The 22,405-nt window shown below is 35.3% G+C and overlaps 1 protein-coding gene and 1 pseudogene across 4 annotated transcripts in view; one reads left to right on the forward strand and one right to left on the reverse strand.

Annotated features, from left to right (window-relative positions):
- UBE2E2 (ubiquitin conjugating enzyme E2 E2) overlaps nt 1-22,405 on the forward strand; it is a 348,219-nt gene that overhangs the window by 116,725 nt on the left and 209,089 nt on the right. The window lies entirely within an intron of this gene.
- LOC101404402 (elongation factor 1-alpha 1 pseudogene) lies at nt 2,780-11,649 on the reverse strand (annotated as a pseudogene).

Below are 22,405 nucleotides of genomic sequence, written 5' to 3' on the forward strand. Positions count from 1 at the left end.
GTAGGTTAGGTGGGAGGGAAGGGAGGGATTGGGAGAGTAGTAGTGGATGTGGTCCCAAGCCATAATAGGTTTTATAATTTTAATGTGGGGGAGAGAGAGGGAGTGCTTCTGGTGAGATACGTCTGTCCATGGCTAGCTGCAGGTAGAACAGTCACAAAGATCTGTCCATCTGTGTGGACATATAACCCATAATTAATCCATACCTATATAATTCTTACGTATTTTAAACAAGCCTGTAATCTTCTCGGAAAAATAACAGCATGATAAGGCTTACTCAATTTTTCTCTTGTTCCAGTGATTTTTTCACAGCAATGCCTCTATGCTCCCAGAAAAAAAGAAAAGTCTTGTAGCTTCTCATTACCTTCAAATGTGCTTTTATTGTGTGCTTATCTGTACTACAGTCTTTCAGGGTACAGACCCCATGGTGCATGTACAATCTTTAAAATGGGGAATCTATGTAAGGAAGTTAAATGAGGAAAAAAGAAAAAAAAATTCAAAACAGAGTACAAATAGCAAGGTTAAATTGAGTGCCGTTAACCCCCTGCTGATACCAACTAATACTGCAGAAGCAACTGCAGGAATCTGAAACAGAGGTTAGTGTTGGGAAATTTCAGCTCTTGACAGTTATAAATGAAATATATTGGCAAGTTTTTCTTCCCAGTGTATCACTTTAAAGAACATTTTAAAAGTAACATCAAAGATAATACTAGGTATATATCCAGTAGAAATATAAAAATTCAAACAATATCTTAGTCTAAGCATCCCTTAGAATTCAAGCAAGTTTTTTCCTGTCTTGAAAAAATTAAGATACATTTTACGTACAGCAAAATGTATAAATATTTTATTTATACATTATATAGCTCAATGACACTTAAGATAGGAATAAACCCATGTAATCAGCAATCATATCAAAGTATTGGACATTATCACCACCCCAGAAAGTTCCCTCATGCCTCTCAAAACCATGTCTGTTATTCAGAAGTTTTGATTCTCTAGTTATTCTCACTTCACCTTCAATTCTGTATAAACTACCGTATCTGTTTCAAAATTACAGGCTTATTGAATGCTTCCCACTGCCTTCTCTCCCTGATATATTTCCAGAACAATTCTCTTATGCTTTTGGCCTTATTCCCTCATATCCTGTTAAGTGAAAAACAGCTTTTATTTTATGGATAAGTAAATAATTAAATAACAATGGCATGGTTGCCTTGGTAGAAAACTTGCTGCTTTGAGAATATCTATATATTTGAGAAATATAAAGAACAATCAATGACATTGAATGAAAAATGTAAACTATCCATAATGCTGTATGTAGGGTATAGGTATTTAGCAACTCAAAAAAACATGTTAGAAATATGTTCAAAACTGGTTATAGATTTCATTACATGTAAAAAAACTGCTAGTTACTCTAATTTACTTACTAGTTCATCTTTAAAAGACTTTTTAAATTTTATAAGCAACAGCCTCATTTATTTTTTCTTTTCTGCTTTCACTTCCCCCCCTTTCCCTTTTTATAAGAAATCTACACTCAAGAACAGTTTTCATTTGCCTATTCATCTTCCTCCTGTATCTTCCACTCAGGTATTCTCTGATTGTCTTCATCTCCTTTTCTTCCCATTTCCAGAACTCAACACATCCTTTCCCTTTATATTCAAATAAATCCAGTAGTTCCAGCTCCACCACTGATGGAGCTTATGATTTCCTCCTTCTACAACCCAGGTCCTTAAATATTCAAATGCCGTTCTCACAGTTCCCTGTTTTCTCACCATTTCACAGAAAATATCTATCCATTCTTCCTTTCACACCGTTCCTATGAAAATTTAGTAAAATTCATTTAGAAAGGTTTTAACTATCATGAATTTGATTCTATCTTATTTACTAGAATATATAGAAAGGCTATATGTACCATACCAGAGTGTTCCCGTCCTCGATTTCCTTTACTATAATGGGGTTAACTTTGTTTTAAATTTCATTGATGTTCCATTATTTATCTAAATTACCATTGTTATCTATAGTTAATCCATTTCAACATTTTATGTTTTGACTCTAAGCTGCTAGGTAGCAGGGAAAAGTGCCTACTGAACTCATGTTGAACAGTGCCTCACTAGAGTACCACAGGAGAAGTTTAGATAGTGATTCAAAACAGGTACAAACTTAAGACAAAAACATAAAAGGACATCTGGTAGAATAGTAATACAGAACTGAGAAAAGACAAAAAGTTTGGCAGAGAATGTACACAGGTTAAGAGAAAAAATGAAAAGAAACAGAGTCATTAGGACAACTGAAACAAAACAAAATAAAACCAAAAAAACCCTGTTTTCTGATGACTGAGTTGATATAGCTTTTGAGAAATTTTCACAGCTCTAAAACTGATTAACAATGGAAAGAGCTTACGTTTTCCATTTCCCACATGAGGGTATGAGTATCTAAAGAGGCAACAGCTATAAAATATCTAAGAGATTTGAGAGAATTTTTTTTCTCATTAAACTTTGTTTTAATGGGCCTCAAATTCTGTGACAGATTTTTGGTCAAGTTATTTCCATTAAAAAGTACTAATTTAAAAAACTAATAACTTAGAACTGCAGAACACACATACAGAAAACAAATGGTCCACAAAGTATTCTCCTTTCCTTCTGAAGGTTTTATGATCCACTGTTATCGTTAACCAGTCCTTTACTATTAAACTTAAATGGCCAATTGAGACAAACAATTCTGGGACGGTTTTTCCACCACTGATTAAGACTGGGGTGGCAGGTATTAGGGATAATATTCATTTCGCCTACTGAGCTTTCTGGGCAGACTTGGTGACCCTGCAGGCTCCAGCAGCCTTATTGCCCACTGCTTTGATGACACCAGCAACTCTGTCCCATGTCACCAAAAGCAAAATGACCCAGACGAGGATCTTAGAGAAGCACTCAACACACATAAACTTGCCAGGAGCCATATCAACCATGGCAGCATCACCAGCTTTCAAGAATTTGGGGCCATCCTCCAGCTTCTTCCCAGAACAGCAGTCTTTTCCTTTAGCTCAGCAAACCTGCAAGCAGTGTGAGCTCTGTGACAGTCCAGCATAGGTGCACAGCTAGCACTGATTTGGCCTGGATGGCTCAGGATAATCACCTGAACTGTGAAGACAGCTGCTTCCATTATTGGGTCATTTTTGCTGTTATTAGCCACATTACCGCAAGAAACATCTTTGACAGACATGTTCTTGACATTGAAACCAACATTGTCCCTGGGAAGAGCTTCACTCAACACTTCATGGTGCATTTCAACAGACTTGATTTCAGTTGTAACGTTGACTGGAGCAAAGGTGACCACCCTGACGGATTTGAGAACACCAGTCTCCACGGGGACAGTACCAGTACCACCAGTTTTGTAGATGTCCTGAAGGGGCAGACGCAAGGGCTTATCAGTTGGATGTGTTGGTGGCAGGATGCAATCCAGATCTTCAAGCAGCATGGTTCCACTGGCATTGCCATCTTTACAGGTGACTTTCCATCCCTTGAACCAAAAGCATGTTAGTACTTGGCTTCAGCATGTTGTCACCATTCCAAACAGAAATTGGCACAAATGCTCCTGTGTTGGGGTTGCAGCCAATTTTTTTAATGTAGGTGCTGACTTCCTTAACAATTTCCTTGTATCTTTTCTGGCTGTAGGGTGGTTCAGTGGAATCCGTTTTGTTAACACTAACAATTAGTTCTTTCCTACCCAGCATGTAAGCCAGAAGGGCATGCTCACGGGTCTGCCCATTCTTAGAGATAACCTATTTCATATTCACCCAGCATCAGCAGCAACAATCAGGACAGCACAGTCAGCCTGAGATGTGCCTGTAATCATGTTTTTGATAGTCTCTATGTCCTTGGGCATCAGTGATGGTCACATAATACTTGCTGGTCTTGAATTTCCACAGGGAGATATCAATGACGATACCACACTCACATTCAACTTTCAATATCTAAGACCTGGGCATACTTGAAGGAGCCCTTTCCCATCTCAGCAGCCTCCTTCTCATGTTTTTCGATGGTTCTTTTGTTGATCGCACCACACTTGTAGATCAGATGGCCAGTAGTGGTAGACTTGCCCAAATCTATGTGTCCAATGAAGATGTGTTGATAGGAATCTTTTCCTTTCCCATCTTGGCTTAAATTTAGCCATGGTTTTCATGACACCTGTGTTCTGGAAGTAAAGCCGTTGCAAAAAAGCGAGAGAATTTTTTTTAAAGATTATATAAAATTGACCTAAAATTAATCTAAAATTCCCAGGGTGTAGAAACTTGATTTAGAAATTAGGGACTTATATAAATATGAATATAGCTGCAATTACACTTTCTAGGCTAGAAATAACAAAAGATCAGTCTTCGTGCTTTGGAGTATAACAAGATCACTGGATGCAATCAAAATGAAATTTCTCTCTTCTGTACATTATTGCCCAAGTAGGCGACTCAAGAGACGTTAATGCCTGCCTCTATTGCAAGACAGAACTGTGTTCAAAGCAGAAAATCAGACATGCTGGCTGGATGACTGGCTTCAGTATGGCAATTCGCATATTCCTAAGAGCATATCCAAAAAGGTGTGCTTAATGCTTCAGTAGGTTTGGCAGTTTTGAGACATGCTGAGTGAGAAATAACAATAGAGCAAGTCCCTGGGGACATGTTGTACCAAAAATATGATGATATGTATGTGAAACAATGATTTGCAAGAAACTGGCAGCTTTAAAGAGTGTAATTTCATTTTTCTTAGGAGAGAATATAAGATACCAAAAGATCTAAGCCCGAAAGACATCTGAGTGACACCTTATGACTATATATAAGAAATGTATCATTATTTAGTTATATATGCTAGAGGACAAAAATTAAAAAAACCCAAAGCAGTAAAGCGATAGCTTCTGAAGTTTTACTCATCTTAAGAGGCATTTTTCCAAGAAGACCGTTATTCCTGGGACCACAAAGTTCTGTGTGCCTGAGTAATGGGCTAATTTTAGATTCCTGCCTCATATATTGTTTGATGTTGAAGAGATTTTTTTTTAACTATACAAACAGCATCTTTGACCATCGGCCATGATCAAAGCTGCTCTTTGAATGAGAAATAAAACTTTCGAACAACTGAAAATTTGCCGTAGGCTGAATCAAGACTAGTATCTGAAATTTCAGGTTCCGCAATTATAAACGACTGTAAAAATATCTGGTATTTCCTCCATTCAGCTCATGCATATATCAAAGCTGAATCTTGGAATTTTAAAGTAATGAGTTATAGAAAAATAGACGTTGTAAAATAACTGCGATTCCGTTAGCAATCACAGGTTTCCATTAAAGAGACTTTGGGAAATGGTGTGCCTTTCTCTGTCTGAAAATACTAATAAGCTATTAAAATTGGATGTATTTCATGATGTCAAGCAATTTTTTAAAACGTTACTATATTTTATGAGGTTTGTTTTAAAAATCTAATGTCATTAATTTCATATCTCTCATCCCATTTTGACTCTTGAATTTGCTGAAGCAGGGGTATTTGTGGAGTATCTCTCAATAAGAAACTAGAGGAAGAAACATAATTTTTACAAGATTCTTAATAGCCAATGTATATAAACCTAGAAATGTATTTCTACAACTGTGGGATAATCAAATTTTTATGAATTTTATATGCACCAAAAAAAAACATAGTTTGTGAGAAAACTCTCATATGACAAGTGAATGCTTCTTTACACCAAAGGCAGACATAATGTAGTGCAAAGAGCACAAACTTGAGAATTAAAATGGCTTGTCTTTAACTCCTTAAGACACTCATCATCTGTATGAATTTCCTCAGTTTCCTTATGTATGAAATCAGGATGATTAACACCATCCTTGCTAGTTGTGAAAAAGTACTATGTAAACTGCCTAGTAGATCAACTGGTACAGAATAGGAGCTTCGTAAATGGCAGCCATCACTGTCATCATCATCTTTATCATTTCATGATCTAGCTGGTTTCTATGCTAGGATTATAATTTTTATAAAGTGAGTTCCATACATAATGATACAAATAATTAAAAGAGGTTAAATGAAATATTCTATTGTGTTAAGAAATATTAATTCATACCAGTTTTTACAGTTAAAACGTAATAATAGGGAAACAAAAGCCATCACAAAATGAAAATACTAATGGAGTGACCACTTACAAAATTAGTGTAACTCAAATGTTATTTCTCTGTTTAATACCAGTGTCTATATGTATGCCCATCCTATCAAGGACATTGGTTACTCAACAAATACAAGGCATATTCACTTATAAAATGAAACTGGAAATCATTCAAAAGATTTCATGAAATGAATTAAAGTGATAATGAATAACTGCTGGGATTACATTCCAAGCCACTAATAAATGAGAAAACCAACAAGGATGGTGACAGAATAAGTTCTTCAGAGTGACTTGACTTTCAAAGGGCTAAGAGAAGCCTTTAGAAAAACTGATGAAGCACTTAATATTTTTTATAAAAGTGATGTTATCATACTGTAAAAGTCAAATATGCAGTAAAAAAAATCTAATATGTGCTATGAAGCACACAAAAAAATTAACACCAGTAAAATATTCTACACTCCTAATTTTCACTATCCTACACTGTTTCAGTTATATTACAGATTTTCTTAATTGAATTAAAATCAACTTATTTTTCTAACTTTTAGTTTAATCTTTCACAGTTTACTCTGAATGTTTGATCCTGGTTTTAAGTGATTTCACTTTAAGAAGCCCTTTCGTGGAATTATCCTCAGAGAATAAGTACCTACTATATATGAAATAAAGTTTGTATAAAAATTATTAAAATTTTTAAATTACATAAAGTGGTACAGATGGTACTCTGTATTCTCACATAACACTCGAATAGATGATTTATATGGTTCTATAAAGAATATTCAACAATATCTTGAACTTATAAAAAGAAATTTCTTCTGAGAAGTTCAAATTACTTCATACAAAATTTACAAATTGGCCCATCTTCATTTCAAGCCCAGCCTGAAATAACTTATGATTTTTTTTGTCTAACAAAGACTACTGTTCATTCAAAACAGGCTGAAACCCCAGAATAACCAAGGTAAATCCAAACTAGTAATTTTTCCAAATATAGTTGCACCTCATTTATCTGACACCATTGGAAAATGAAGTACTGAGTAGAAAATTGAGCAAGATTCTGAAGCTGGTCCTGATGGGTCTTCCCCGTATTCCCTCAGGAAGATTTCATTATTCTTTCTTCCTTGCTCCCCAGTGGTATTTAGAACACAACCAATAAAATACTGTATTGTGTTCAAATTATTTGCTTATATGTCTATTTAACCATTACACAGCAAACTCTTTGAGGACTTTGAGGACGAAGAACATATTTTATTCATCTTTGTATCCACAGCATTCAGTACAGGTTTGGCACACAATAGAAACGCAATTAATCTTTGTCATATAAAGGAAGGAAGGAGGTAGGGAGGAAGGACTAAGACTTGTTTTTTTTAACATTAATTTTTTTAACAGAAATTTTTCTAAATTACAGTACTCTATTCTTTTTCTTACTGTACAGCGTGAACTAAACATGCTTGTTAAACTTTTTTGGACGACTGAGGGTCGTGGTTTGGAACATTAATTATCACTCTGTGCTATAATAATGATGCCTTCCACTGCTGTTCAGATGCTTTGGTTGATCTTTCCAAGAATTCATTACTGTGGGGCCTTTCCAGTTGGGGATATCTCTTCTAATCTCTAGTAATAACTTAAGGTTGACAAAGAAAACCAGTTAAACCAGTAACCTTAACACTGAGGACAGTCTTGGATTCCAGTGAGACAGCTGGCTCTGTGGCAGCCCAGAGGTCTCCTCCATATTCCTAAGGATTCAGGGATTTGTACCTAAATTCAGAGTTTAGAAAGCTACTTCATATTTAATTGTTTTACATATGTTTCATAAATTTTCCTCTTATAATAAGTACATTGGAATTTCAGATTTTCAGAGTGTCCTCCAACATGCAAGTATAATTTTTTAAATAATTTAAATGCTTAATTATATTAAAAACAAAAACATCTTAGTGCTCAGCTAAGAATTACACAAAGTTAAAGATGTATCATTTTGCAATGTCCAGAGAAAGGCAAAAAAGAAAAGTTTTGTATCTTAAGTATTGGTTTTAAGATGCTACAAATGTTCATTTTGTAGATCAAGGTCCATTTCAAATATGCTGCTATCAAAGAAGTTTCCAACGTCCACAGATAGCAGTTATAGAAGTCATGAGAAGTTATTCAGAAGTTACTTTTCATTTAATTCCGACAGGAGGAACGAGTAGATAGTGCTTTGTTTAGAAAAGAAACTTGCACAGGGAGCTAACACCAGGCCATTCATATCTGACACAGGCCTGAGGAACCTAGGTGATATCTCCAGGACCCACTGCCTGGCACAAACCTGTCTTTATCAGTCCACACTATAAAAACCTGCCAGAACTGTGTTTCTCAAAGCAGATGCTACGCTAGAGCTGGCAGGACCAGCACTCTGCTACTACCCTTAGCAACACCACGATCCTGAAAGAGTGCAAGAAACAAGCAAAGACAGAAAAGTAGTAATTTGTCCAGAGTCTATGAAAAGCAGCAAAGAACGAACTCTGAAAGAAATGTAAGGCTCATGATGTTGAGTAGTTGAAAAGAGGGCTGAATGTAGAGTGGGATCAGATCATGGCTCCTTCATGATCAATCCCCTTGTGCCTGGCACTCCCACCCCCACCCCCACCCCAGAGTTCAGAAACAGCAGAGTATAGTGAAAAGAACATTCATGAGGGTTCGAATTTTGCTTCTAACACTTAGTGCCCTTAGGCAATTTATTGAATATATCTGAGCCTCAATTCTCACAGGAATACAATAGGATTAAATGAGATACCATGTATAATAATAAATAGGTTACCATGCCTTGACATGAGCAAGTACTCAATCCATGTTCTTTTGTGGTGCATTAATTTAGAGCATATGATGTATTCTTTTGCTCTCCTTAGAAACAAGTATTTAGGTATTTAAAGACCTATTTTCAGTTCTCTTGTGATATTCTGACAGCTACTTTTTAAATAAAAGAGATAGATATAAGCAAAATAGAAAGCATAATTGCCTTTAACCATATAATTTAATAAATTACTTTGTAATTTATAGTTATAGAACAAGTATATCAATTTGATTCTGACAGAATCAAATCCTAGAAAATAATCCTAAAATAAAAGTCTCAACTATTCAGTTTTTTGCAAAGGTGCTTATTGATATCTTTGATGGAACTGTTTGAAACTCATTTTCACCACTTCTTTTAAAGAGGTTTGTTATATAGACTATTTTATTGTGACAAATATTTTAGATGTTTCTAAACTAATTTTATTGGTAGGGCTTAATGAATTTTATGAACCATCATATATAAAACTATTTTTTTTTTTTAAGATTTTATTTATTTATTTTTCCCCCCCAAAGCCCCAGCAGATTGTTGTATGTCATAGTTGCACATCCCTCCAGTCGCTGCATGTGGGACGCGGCCTCAGCGTGGCCGGAGAAGCGGTGCGTCCGTGCGCGCCCGGGGTCAGAACCCAGGCCGCCAGCAGCGGAGCGCGCGCACTTAACCGCTAAGCCACGGGGCCAGCCCAATATAAAACTATTTTTAAAAAACTTAGTTTACTATATTTATTTTGCTCTGAGACATTTCAACATTTCAACAAGGCAGAGTAGCTACACTGTTGTATACCAAATGGGCATTTTAACAGACCTTTCTATAAAAAACAAAAACAATCAGTAGCTAATTCAAAACCCTAACAGAACAACAGAGAAATCTTGGGTTGTGAAGTAGACAATATTTCATGCTTGTTCAAAAATGAATCCCAGACTTGCACAGACTAAACCTGCAGTTAGGCACTGTTAGGTAAGTGAAAGACGGATGTGAGGTTAGGACTAAGGCTTCATCCTGATGTCAGGCTATGGTGGTGTATTCTGACGCTAACTGCAGACAGATGTCTCACTTGCATGTGTTCCCTGAAAACTCTTCTCCAGAATTTGCTTTGAGGAGTCTGGGACCATAGCCTTTCCAATACAGCCGTTAATTCTACATGAGAGCTCTCAATCAGCAGGCACTACTTTCAGAAAACAAATATGTTGAATGAAGAGATAACTAAAAAGAACTAGAAAAACCGAAGATATATTTCTAGGGGGATATTTGACTCTAGTGACACTGACTCTTAATGATTCCTAAACATATATCATCATCTACATTTAGGTAGAAATTCCTCATCTGAAATGGTTTCATCTTCAAAAACAGAAGGAAATCTATTTTAAAAAGAGGAAGAAAACTGATATAGGACCACTTGAAGAAATGTTTATACACTCCAGGTAGCCTTTTGTTGTTCTGTCAGAGTTTTGAATTAGGTACTGATTGTTTTATTTTATAGAAAGTTCTGCTAAAATACCCTTATGGTATACAATAGTGTAGCTACTTGCCTTGTTGAAATGTCTCAGAGCAAAATAAGTATAGTAAAGTTTTTTAAAAATAGTTTTGTGTATGATGGTTCATAAAATTCATTAAGCCGTGCCAATAAAATTAGTTTAGAAACAAAAGTTCTTTGTTACCAGTGACTCTTCCTTGCTCTGTAGGTGCCTGTCTGGCTCAAACTCTTGATCATCTTATTACACTGGGTATATGCCACCCTGTTTCCTGACGCTTTTCCTAGTTTCTGACTCAGTGTTTTGTCCTGGTCCTGAGGACAGTCCTGAGTCTACCTTTGCTGCTCAGAACTGACAGCTTCATATGTAAAATAAAAACCTTTAAGAGATAGCAGAATATCCAACAATAAAAATGAGAAAATCTTAAATCATTTACATGAGAGCTAAATTTTTCTTTATATAGTTACAGAGGATGTATACATACTGCATACACTGCTTTAAATGGTCAGTCAACAGAGAGACATGAATGATAGCATGATTTTTTTTTATCTTTTAAGGGTAATGGTGTAGAAACAGGAGGAGTCACAGTATTATTCATACACTAAGGTTTTGTAGATCAGAAATTTTAATTTCTGTGTGGATTGTGGCAGTATTATAATTCGATGTTTTCTAGCATAAGAGGTATAAATTGGCCATTCTCAATCTAGGGTTTGCAAAAAAGGGTAACTTAATATTTTCTAAAGTGATCTCTTTCTAGTTACAGGCTGCAATTCCAGATTATGGTATAAAATACTCAACCCTGTCTTTTAAAGAGATATCTCAGTATGTTCTCATTTAAAGTACTTTATTTTGACTAATTATTCCATCTATAAAAATTTCTGCTCCTCTCTATGTGTCTCCTCTCCCTGCTTAATCAAATTAGCATTTGAGTGCAGGGGGAAGCATCACTCCGCTTGCTGTCATTCTAGTGAGGTGTCACGGGCTTGATTTCTGGGCCTCAGGCCTTGTCCTCACTGTATCCACTTGGTCAGTAGGAAAGCTGTGCCTGGAGTTGCAGAGGTGTGCAATACTCTGTTCATGAGAAATCTGCACTCAACTGCCTTCTTCTCACTCTTGAAACCAAGTGAATTTCAGTCCTGCAATCCCCTCAGTACTTCCAAACTCTGTAGGGGGACCTCGAAACTCGGTTGCTCTCTCTGCACTGCCCTGGAGCGTGTGGAACCCTGTAAAAACTGCCCTCTGGCGCATCTGCTGGGGAAACCTCTCTCATACTTCATTCCTCTTTCCGTTACTACTGTGCCATGACGGGTACAGCACTTTGTCCTGGACAGAACTTTCTGAATGGCTTGTGGTTTTCGCAGGCTGTTCTCCCAAGGAAGCCAAGCACCAGCCTGAAAGATTAGGGATTACCCTTTAGTTTTTCTGATGGTTCTAGCTTGTTCTACCTCTAGTGTGAAAGGCAGGGAGAATGAAGGGAACTTGATCCCTCTCAGGACCCAGGCAGCATTCTCACCCTAGGCTTATCCACTCTCTATCTCTCTCTCTACCTCAACCCTCCTAGACCTGAAAGGGATGGAATTCCCTTTATCGGGAACTTTGCTTCTCACTATGATTATAATATAGTTAGTCCTCCAAATTTGTTGTTTCTTATGTAAAAACTCAGCTTTGGAAGTTCTCAAAAAACCTTTTAACCACTTGCAAGCCTGGCTTATAAACTGAACTTAAAAAAAAAATTTACTTTGAAACTCAGAGTTAAGCTTTCCTGTTCTAGGTGGCATCTCTAGCAATAGGTGGCATCTCTAGCAATAAGTTTCAGACTTATGGCTGAATTAAGAATAGTCCTAATGGCAGGAGGGGGAGTGGAAGTGGAGGGCAGGGGTGGTACAAAGAGAGGGGAATAGCGTGACTAAAAGAGAAAAAGGGACTGTATAACATTCAAGAAGCTGCTGTGTTATTCTGAGTACAGTAGTCCTCCCTTATCCACGGTTCTGCTTTCTCCCACTTGAGTTACCTGGAGTCAACCGTGGTCTGAAAATATTAAATGGAAAAATTCCAGAAATAAACAATTCATAAGCTTTAAATTGCCGCCATTCTGAGTAGCATGATGGAATATGGCGCCCTCCGCTCCCTGCTACCTGGGACATGAATCATCCCTTTGTCCAGCGTATCTACACTGTATATATATGCTACCTGCCCATTAGTCAGTCACTTAGTAGCCATCTTGATTATCACGTCGACTGCTGACTATTGTGGTATCGCAGTGCTTATGTTCAAGTAACCTTTATTTTACTTAATAATGGCCCCAAAGTGCAAGAGTAGTGATGCTGGCATTTCAGTTATGCCAAAGAGAAGCTGTAAAGTGCTCCCTTTAAGTGAAAAGGTGAAAGTTCTTGACTTAATTAGGAAAGAAAAAAAATATGCTGAGATTGCTACAGTAACTTTTATTACAGTATATTGTTATAGTTCTCTTTTATTATTGGTTATTGTTAATCTCTTACTGTGCCTAACATATAAATTAAACTTTATCGTAGATACGTATGTACAGGAAAAAACATGGTATATATAGGGTTCGGTACTATCCATGGTTTCAGGCATCCACTGGGGGTCTTGGAACATATCCCCCATGAATAAGGGGAAACTACAGTACTAATTGGCCAAGTTATGGTGTTTTTCTTCATACGTGTTCATAACTCTATAATGAATAAAAAAATAAAAGTGCTAAAAACATAGAAAAGTTCTGTAGTTTTCTAGTGTTGTGAATAAAATTTTATTGATGATAAACACCATTAAATACAGTTTAGGGATAGTATTCATATAAGAGGTCATCTTAGTAATTAATATGCAGTGCATTACAGTCTAGTGAAATAGTGAATGCCTTTATAAGTGTGTACCCTTGTATAGCTCAAACTGTACTAGCAGTTATTAAGAGTAGTAACATCATGTCTCAACTAGCTGACTGCTTACAGATCTTTGACAGCTAAATACATTTCACTGAAAGTTATGCCTTAATAGTTGAGAAAATGTCATTTTCAACCTATGTGTGATGATGTGATGATAGCATCTGAGAGCGAAATCTGGACCTAGTAGGTTAATAAGTGGAAGGTACTAATCTTTTACTATGCTAGGATATTAACCACTTAACGTAAGGCATTTAACAAATGTAGGACAAATTTTCACGTAGCTGAGTATTTTATTTTAATAAAAGAATAATATTTTTCTCTAACAGAGGATTAACTTTTGTTGAAACCTACCTGGCTGCCAGTTTTCTTTCCCTTTTAATTATTAGCTTTAAAAGAAATGCATTGTTAGAAATTACCTTTTAAGGAAAGGGAAACCCAGAGTTAGTAAGGTTTAAAAATTACAAGCAAGGAGAATGTGTTCCAACAGAACAACATATGAATCACACAGAACTGTTTTCGGTTATAGCGCTATGATCAATTAGATCAGTAGCAGCTGAAAACCATTAGTTACTGCTGGCTGTTGTTGGTGAGATGTTTTTCTTCCTCCTCCATATTCTAATGTCAGTTTATCACTTTCCTACCCAAACAGTGCCTGAGGCTCTGCTAGCCTTAAATACAGAATTGAAAAGAATGAAAGAAAATGTTTTAGTAATCAAAATGAGAATATCAGTTCCTTGTTTAAAATATTAATCAAAATACAGGAGCAACTGCTCAAAAAAGGATTATGAAAAATGTTTTATAAAGGTAATTTAAATGCTTAACCTGACACTAAACAATTTATCAATTTAGTGGTTTCTAATTTTTGATGTCTGTAATTTCAGTGACTTATTCTTCCTAAACCCATTTTCTTTCATGACTATTAATTTCGTGAGTAGTCAATGCTATTAAGATGGAATTTAAGTTGATTTTTAGTTACATGATAACAGAAATGTGTTGGTTTTGTGATAATTATCACAATCAAAATTCTGAAGAATGTTTTACTATATTATTTTTAAAGCCACATACGGTAAGTGATATGTAACAAAATGATAAAGACCAAAAAAATGTTATATTGAGTCTACTGTGCTGAGAGTTGCTGAACTCTAGAATGTTGTCATTAACCTGTCCTAAATTTTAATAGCCAATAGGAGTTTAATACGGGGTGTCCAGAGGATGAACAACTCAAAGTCATCAAGAGTGCTCTGACCTAACCCTTCCCAGTGTGTAGCTATAATATCATTCAATTTTCTGTTTGTTACAACCACAGTTACACTCAGTTTACAAAGGTCAGTTGCAATTTAAGTGCACTTTTAGGCAGGTTGTCTCCAAATTTAAACTAATGGCAGTTGGTTAATCTCTAGTCAGAGGTAGAACTAGACCTGTGGAAATGAGTGCATCTCTACTGACAAACACCTGATTACAAGGGCAGAACTTCTCTTCCAGGATCTCATGAGGATGTTGTTTCCACCATTCAAGATTGCAGACTTGGGGAAGGGTCAACAGTTGAATTCAGAACGATAATACATTGCATATGAAATGTTTTTTTTCCTCTCCCCTCAAACTTTTTTTCTTTTTCAAAAAATTATTTACTCATTTAATTCATTCTCTCATTCATCAAACATTTAATTGATCACTTAAGTGCTAAATGCAAGATATATAAAATTTAATTTACAATACCCTCCCTCAAAGGATCTCAGTCTAGAGGAAGAGACAGACGTGTTAACAAACAATTGCAGAACAATGTGATGACTGTGGAATAAAGATGAAAGAGACTTCAGTTTTTTCTTTAAAGAGATATCTTTGAGAAGTATTTTTTTAATATGCTTAAATCACATTTTAGTAATTTGTTCAGGGTCCTACTGTGAAGACTTTACACTTTATCACTTAACTCTCCGGTGCTATCTCATTAATATGCATACTGTTAATTCTCAGTTTTTCATCCATTTACTCATTTCTTGCATCAGGATTTCACAAGAAAACAACTTAGGTGATGGGAAGTGACTATAGAAGTGGAGGTGATTATTCTCATTTATATTAAGACAAACAAAAAAAGTTCTAAGGCATTAGCTTGCTTCATAAAGTCTGACCAATATTACATAATGACTAAGGTGCAAGGAGTTTTGGGACTCTGAGGCTTTTTATATGAGCTTTTGATTTCTTTATTGCAGGCAGTAGGAGTTGCCCTATATGTGACCTCTGGAAAGTTTTTCAGAATTTTTTTTGACAGGTTTTTAAGTATCTCTGAAGTTGAAAAAAGGAGAGTGAGCTGGCTGCCTCTATTGTTGAAATGACAATGACTATTATGAGGGACTGAAAATCTCTGAACTAGATAAATCAAAGTACCTATAAGAAAAATAGGTTGAGCATAATCAATAACATGTTTAGACATCCCCAAATCTGCAGATTCCTGATAAATCAGAACTGAAAAGAAAAAAAAAAAAGCATAAAAAGTAGAAAACTTGTGGAGTAATTAGCATACTCAATCATTTGCCAATTTAAAGGTTGTTCGTTTGAAAACTAGATTTGGTTGGTATTTCTGGTTTTTAAATCCCCTTTTAAGTATAAAAGTAATAAATATTATAAGCCCAAACTGGAAACTACTCAAGTGCTCATAAACATAGAATGGATAAATTATGATTGATATTCACATAATCAAATAGTACACAGCAATAAAAATGAATAAACAACAACTACAAAAACAGGGGTGAATCTCACAAGCAATATTGAGCAAAAGAAGTCAGACACAAGAGAGTTCCATTTATATACAATCCGAAAACAGTCAAAACTCCTCAACAGTGTTAGAAGTCCAGATAGTGGCTATTTGGAGGAGGCAGGAGGCAGTGACTGAAAGGGAGCATGAGAAAGTACTGGCAGTGTTCTTTTTTTAATATGGGCACTGGTTATAGTACAGGTGTGTTCACTTTAGGATAATTCTTCAAACTGTACACTTATGATTGTGCACTTTTCTGTATGCATGTCATACTTCACAAAAGTCTACTTAAAAAGTAATATACCTGTTCACGTCAGAAGATATAAAAAAATAGAATATATTTCGTATTTAGTCTTGAATCTTGCTTTTATTTTCATTTAACACTAAGTCATAAGCATATTCCCATGATATTTAATAAGTTTAATTGACAGGAATATTATTACCTTCATTATCTTAAGATATTTTGAAAATAAGGAAATATTCATTTACACACATATACACTAATATGTAGGGTTGTAACATTAAAAGCTACAGTTTAAAAACCCAATATAGAATAACTTTTTTTTTGCTTTTTCATGTTGGACCACCAGCCTTACGCTACCAGAAACGTAATTACCATTCCTTCAGCACAGTAACAGTAGCAATGGGAGAAAAGTTCTCCAAAGGAAATGCTTCTCTTTATAATTTGTCCTGAAATATCAATTCTTTTAACTGTAAGACCTTGATTGCTATAGTTTTCCACAGTTATGAAGTAGGGAAAATAATATAAAAATTGATTCTTGACCTTCAAGTTTTTTAAAGGAAGTTTACCATTCCCTTTTCTAGCAAATTCACTTCATCAACTCAGGTTGATGCTAAATATTAATTTACATTCCATAATATTTCCAATGAAAAAAATATGTAAATATGTGTTCTTGATGTCAAGAACAAGTCAGAAATTTTAAAGTACACATATGAATAAATAATAAAGTTGACTATGAATAGATACACTAGTGCACTACAGAATGCACTGTGTTCTATAACCAGAGGCATCGTTTATATAATTTTAAAATTTAGTCCATGACCATAGGATAGTTCACAAAAATCTCCCAGAAATTAAAGTAAATGTTTATAAAGCAATGAAGAACGTTATACCTCCTGTGCTAAAGTACATAATCAAATCAGCTAAATACCCCATGCCTAAATTCCCCTTTCAATCTAGAGAGAAGTAAATAGTGTTTCCATCAACACCATTCCTCCCCTACTAACCTAACCAAATTTGGCATTTTAAATCCAAAGTCCTCATTATAAACAATAAATTTTATAAAACATCTAATTCTTAGGCAAGAAGTCAACAAATGTTTATTCCTTTATTCCCTTTCACTTGTCTTACTATCGATTATTAGATTTGTTTTGTGGAACCATACACATAGTTACTTAGTCTTTAAACTCTTGGTTTCTTCCTAATTTTTACATCATCTCATTGATTCCTTTTGAGAATTAAGATAAAATGATACATAGTTGAGTGTTGTTTACTTTTCATGAGGAGGAAGAATTGACCAGATGCATTTGCAGATAAACAGTTTGATCAATGACTACACTACTAACATTATCAAGACCTTTTTAGAAAAGAAATGAAAGAGGGAAGGGAGGGAGGAAGGAAAGGGAAAAAGATCATGATTTAGAATATACCTTATGCAGATAAGAGTAGCTATGGGAGACAGAGTTTTAAAATACTACCTTTAATTTCTCTTCACAGCTGTTACCTGGTTTAGATGCTAAAATGTAGGCTTATACCTGGGCTTACCTGTGCTTAAATGTTTAGCTTTGTGGCCTTTTAGATTTAAGGAGAAAGGCAAAATTAGAAAAATAAATACATTATAAATAAACTACCAGGGTTCATAGTAGAATCTCAACAATGTGGCTTTGAGTAATTAATTATACCTCAGTTCTCTCATCCATAAAATGGAAATAAGGTTAGTACCTAAGATTATAAAGATTTAAAAGAGTTCATACATGTCAATCACTTAAAATAGTGCCTGGCACACAGGAAGTGCTCTATAAAAGTTCAACAGTATTACTACAAGTAAATCACCACCAATAAGATAATTTGTGGCTTCCCAGTCTGGTCTCTATGTCTGTAGTCCTACCTCCAATATTTAATGCTGCAGTTGGATGGAAAAATGGAATTTTAGGCTATTAGCGAGAACTCATATCCACATCCACAACGCAAGGCCTCTGACTTTGTGATCGTACTCTTCTTGGAACCATAGTCTGTATTTCAAAAGAAACACTCATTTTCATGGATAAAGATAATTTGACCTATTCACTTGTATAGTCAGAAGGATTTCCAAAGAAGCTAAATAAAACTCTCCCCCTCGTGTTGATGCCTCACCCCTGGTCTGGGGGTGGAAGGGACAGCGGATATTAGTGAAAGAGAAGAACGTGGAGTAGGAAATGAGGAAATAGAATAGGAGAGGAAAAGTGCGTTGCCTGGATAAAAACAAATGGTTGATGTATCTGCCCTAAAGATCCCATTAACCTAATCATCCTTTTCTCAAGTTTCTGGCTCTCGGTTATTAGCAGGGCTAACAAACACACACGTTGTTCCCCGAGTTCAGTCTTCTCTGTTTTGACTTATTTACAGGCTACATGAGGAAATTCATTTTCAGTACAAGCCAAGAAGGGTTTCCACGACTAGAGATTTCATTTTGTTTTTTTCAAATTCCCACCATGCACCCGTCTAGCGTCTTTCCCTCAAAAAAACAATACATTTTGTGTATCTTTTTTCCTCCTCTGTTTAACATTTTAAAACATATATTATAGTGTAGTTAAGTACATTTATTTTAAGGAAGATTAGGTGTGATTGTGTGCTTTATCATGGCAACCTGTAATTGTATAATCATCAGCTGTTCAGATTTCGTATTTATTTTTCAGGAGCATGACAGGAGCAACTTCACTTGCTTTACAAGAAGGAAAGGATATGATACGTAGTAGATGCAAGTTACTTTTCCTCACTTGTCCAAAACCAATTTATAAATACTCTGTATTTTAGCTAAAAACTTAATGTAAGTAAATGTTGACAGTTTTGACCTCTGAAAACCTGATTACCAAATAGGCAAAAAAAAAAAATTTTTTTAAGAGTAATGGCTCCTCAGAAATTCAGCAACAATGTGTATATCCTTTATTCATTACAGTATTGTGGGAAAATTTGGAGCGCAACAGACCTAGGTTCAAATGTCACGTCCAGTATGTTAACTGTATGACCCTGGCAAAACAGTTAAGCTTCTAGGCTTCAGCTTATCCACGTGTTAAATGAAGGTAGAGTGAAAATTCACAGTTTTATCCAAATATTTAAAGATTTTGAACGTTTTCCCTCTTTTCGTCCCAACTCCTTTTCTTTAAGTATTTCAGTATTTCCAGTTATTCCCAATAATTAAAAATAAACTGAAACAAACAGGAAATTAATTACTTGGACTTCTTTAATTATTTTAAGTGAGGTTAACATTAAATCATTTCCCGAAGCACAGTTACCATATTTTACTAATATATTTTAAAGATACATGGTGCTAACACAATAGAAATACATCTGTTCCCAAGATGATGTTTATGAAGAGGATAGGAAGACTGAAATATTCCTCAAATGAGGTAAATATTCAAAGACAGAGCTAAGAATAACAAGTATGTGTCAAAAGCGTAGAGAATTTTTGCAGTCAGTACTTACAGAATTATCTAATGCTTTGATCAGTGTTTTATAATTATGGTAACTGAAATAAATATAGAACATAAATATAAAGTTAAATTTAACAAAACCAACCCTACTGTATCATCCTTTCTTTTCCATGAAAGTGAAGAAAACATTTAAATTGGGGGTTCTGTGTATCTTTTTTATTTTTTAATTTTGAAATAATTTCAGACTTTAAAAAAGTTATAAAAATTAAAAAGTTATAAAAATAGTACAAAGTATTCCCACAAAGAATTCCCATATGCCCTTTGCTTACTTTCCTCAAATGTTAACATCTTGTAAAACCACAATACAAGTATCAAAATCAGAAAAGTAACATTGATATTATTCTGTTAACCAATCTACAGACCTTTATTCAAATTTTGTTAATTATCCTACTACTGTCCTTCTGGTCTAGGGTCTAATCCAGGATTTCCCATTGCATTTAGTTGTCAGGTCTCCTTAGCTTCCTTTAATCTGGCATAGTTCCTCTGTTCAGTTTTCATAATCTTGACACTTTTGCGAAAGACTGGTCAGTAAATTTGTACCATGGCCCTCAATTTGGGTTTGTTTGATTTTTTTTCTATGATTCCATTCAAGTTATGTGTTTTTGGCAAGAATACCACAAAAATGATGTTGTGTCTTCAGTACATCATATCAGGAAGTACATAATATCTATATATCTCATTACTAGTGGTGTCTACTTTGATCACTTGGTTAAGGAGATGTCCGCTTTCTCTACTGTGTAGTTACTATGTTTCCCTTTATATTTAGTATCTTATAGTGAGATACTTTGTGACTATGTAAATATCCTGTTTATTATCATAAATATCTTCCACTAACTGGTGATTCTTGCCTGAAATAGTTATTACTGTGTTATTTCTCAAATGGTGATTTCCTGTTTCCATCATTCCTTCTATGTGTATAATTGAAGTTCTGTGGCAAGGAAGAGCTTTTTCCCTTTTCTCTTATATATTTAGGAGTTATATAGTTATATCTGGATATTTATTTTTGTTCTATGGGTTATAATCCATTACGATCATTGCTCAAATTGTCCCCACTTTGGCTACTGACAGCTCCTTTAAGTTGGCTCCTCCTTTCTTTTACATGCTTCCATCATTTTTTGAACATTTCCTTACTTTCTGGCACACTAGATCTTTCAGGCTCATCACGTGCTTTCCCTGCCCCAGTCCTGAAGTCAGGCATTTCTCCAAGGAACCCTGGTTCCTTTTATTGATGTTTAGCGCTTAAAAACCAAGATCTGGGCACTAAGTGTACTCATTGGTGCCATGATGTCAAGGCTTCTAGGCCCTTTCCTGAAGAGAGCTAGGAAATATATAACGTATACACATACATATGGTCACTCTTTTATTTCTATATCTGTCTAAAACCATTTATTCATAATGATATCTCCAATTCCAATCTAGCACCACAAGGTTCATCATAGCTTCCCCCTACTAATAAGAAATTATTTGTAGCTTCTTTGACATAAGAAACTTGATTCTTAATATCCATAATATATTTATTTGCTCAATCTTAGACATACAAGTAGTTTCAGAATTGCTAACACTTTAGATTTTGCTGTGTTTTCAATGAGCCTAGTTAGATTGCACATTTTGATTTTAAAATGCACAAGTGACGTGCCCGCATACACATTCAGCTGTTGGAAGTGTACCAACAAACATTATTTCCAGTCTTATCAATCTTAGTAATATATGTCACCAGCAGGAAGAAATCTGTAGTCATCTTTTCTCACAGTTACCAAGTTTTGTTCATTGTATCTCCTAGGAGCTCTCAAGCTCTTATTTCGTTTCTCCCCAACGTACTGCATATCTCAGCTAAACCACTGGCATAGCCTTCTGGTAGATCTCCTCATATCCAATTTTGCTCCCCTCCAATCCAGAGACTCATCAGTGATCCTTTAAATATACAAATTTAATCGTTTAACTCTTACTGTCTGTGATGGCTTTCTCTGTATTTCACATAAAGTCTAAAATCCTCAACACAGCCTAAAATACCCTGTATGATCTAACTTCTACCAATCTTCCTAGCTTCAAGGCATGCAATATTCCCTCCCCTTATTCTCTGTGCTCCATCTATAATAACCTTCTTTGAGTTCCTCTTTCATACTCCAAATCTTGCACATGCTGTTCCCACTACCCTAAAGGCGCTCCTCCTTCCTACCTCCCCCTTAGTCCTGCTAACTTCTAAATGTCATTCAAGTCTCAAACATCATTTCCTCAATAAAGTTGTCCCTGAACTCCCAGTCTAGGTTAGTCTCCCGTGTCAAATTATCCCAAAGCACTTGGCATTTCTCAATGACAGTTTACACTAAACACATTTGTAATTACTTCTTCAAAGTTGGCTTTCCCAGTAGATTATAAACTTCTTAAAGGAAGGGATTTTGTTTGTATTGCAGACGGTTGTATTCCCAGTACCTAAAACAGGTGTACAGCACAAAAACAGAGCTCAATTGATGTTAAATGAATGCCTAAATAAATGAATAAATGCACCAAAAAGTATTGTCAAAAAATGTTAGGTAAATGTTGGAACCGTATCACGATTGGTAGCTACCAGCAATACATAGCAACTAACCTTTGTATAATTTTTATGGATGCGGAGACTTCTGGATCCTTTCTGCCACATTACAGT

The sequence above is a fragment of the Ceratotherium simum genome, chromosome 5, assembly GCF_057802395.1.
Source record: "Ceratotherium simum simum isolate JZ-2026a chromosome 5, ASM5780239v1, whole genome shotgun sequence".
Classification (NCBI taxonomy): Eukaryota; Metazoa; Chordata; class Mammalia; order Perissodactyla; family Rhinocerotidae; genus Ceratotherium; species Ceratotherium simum.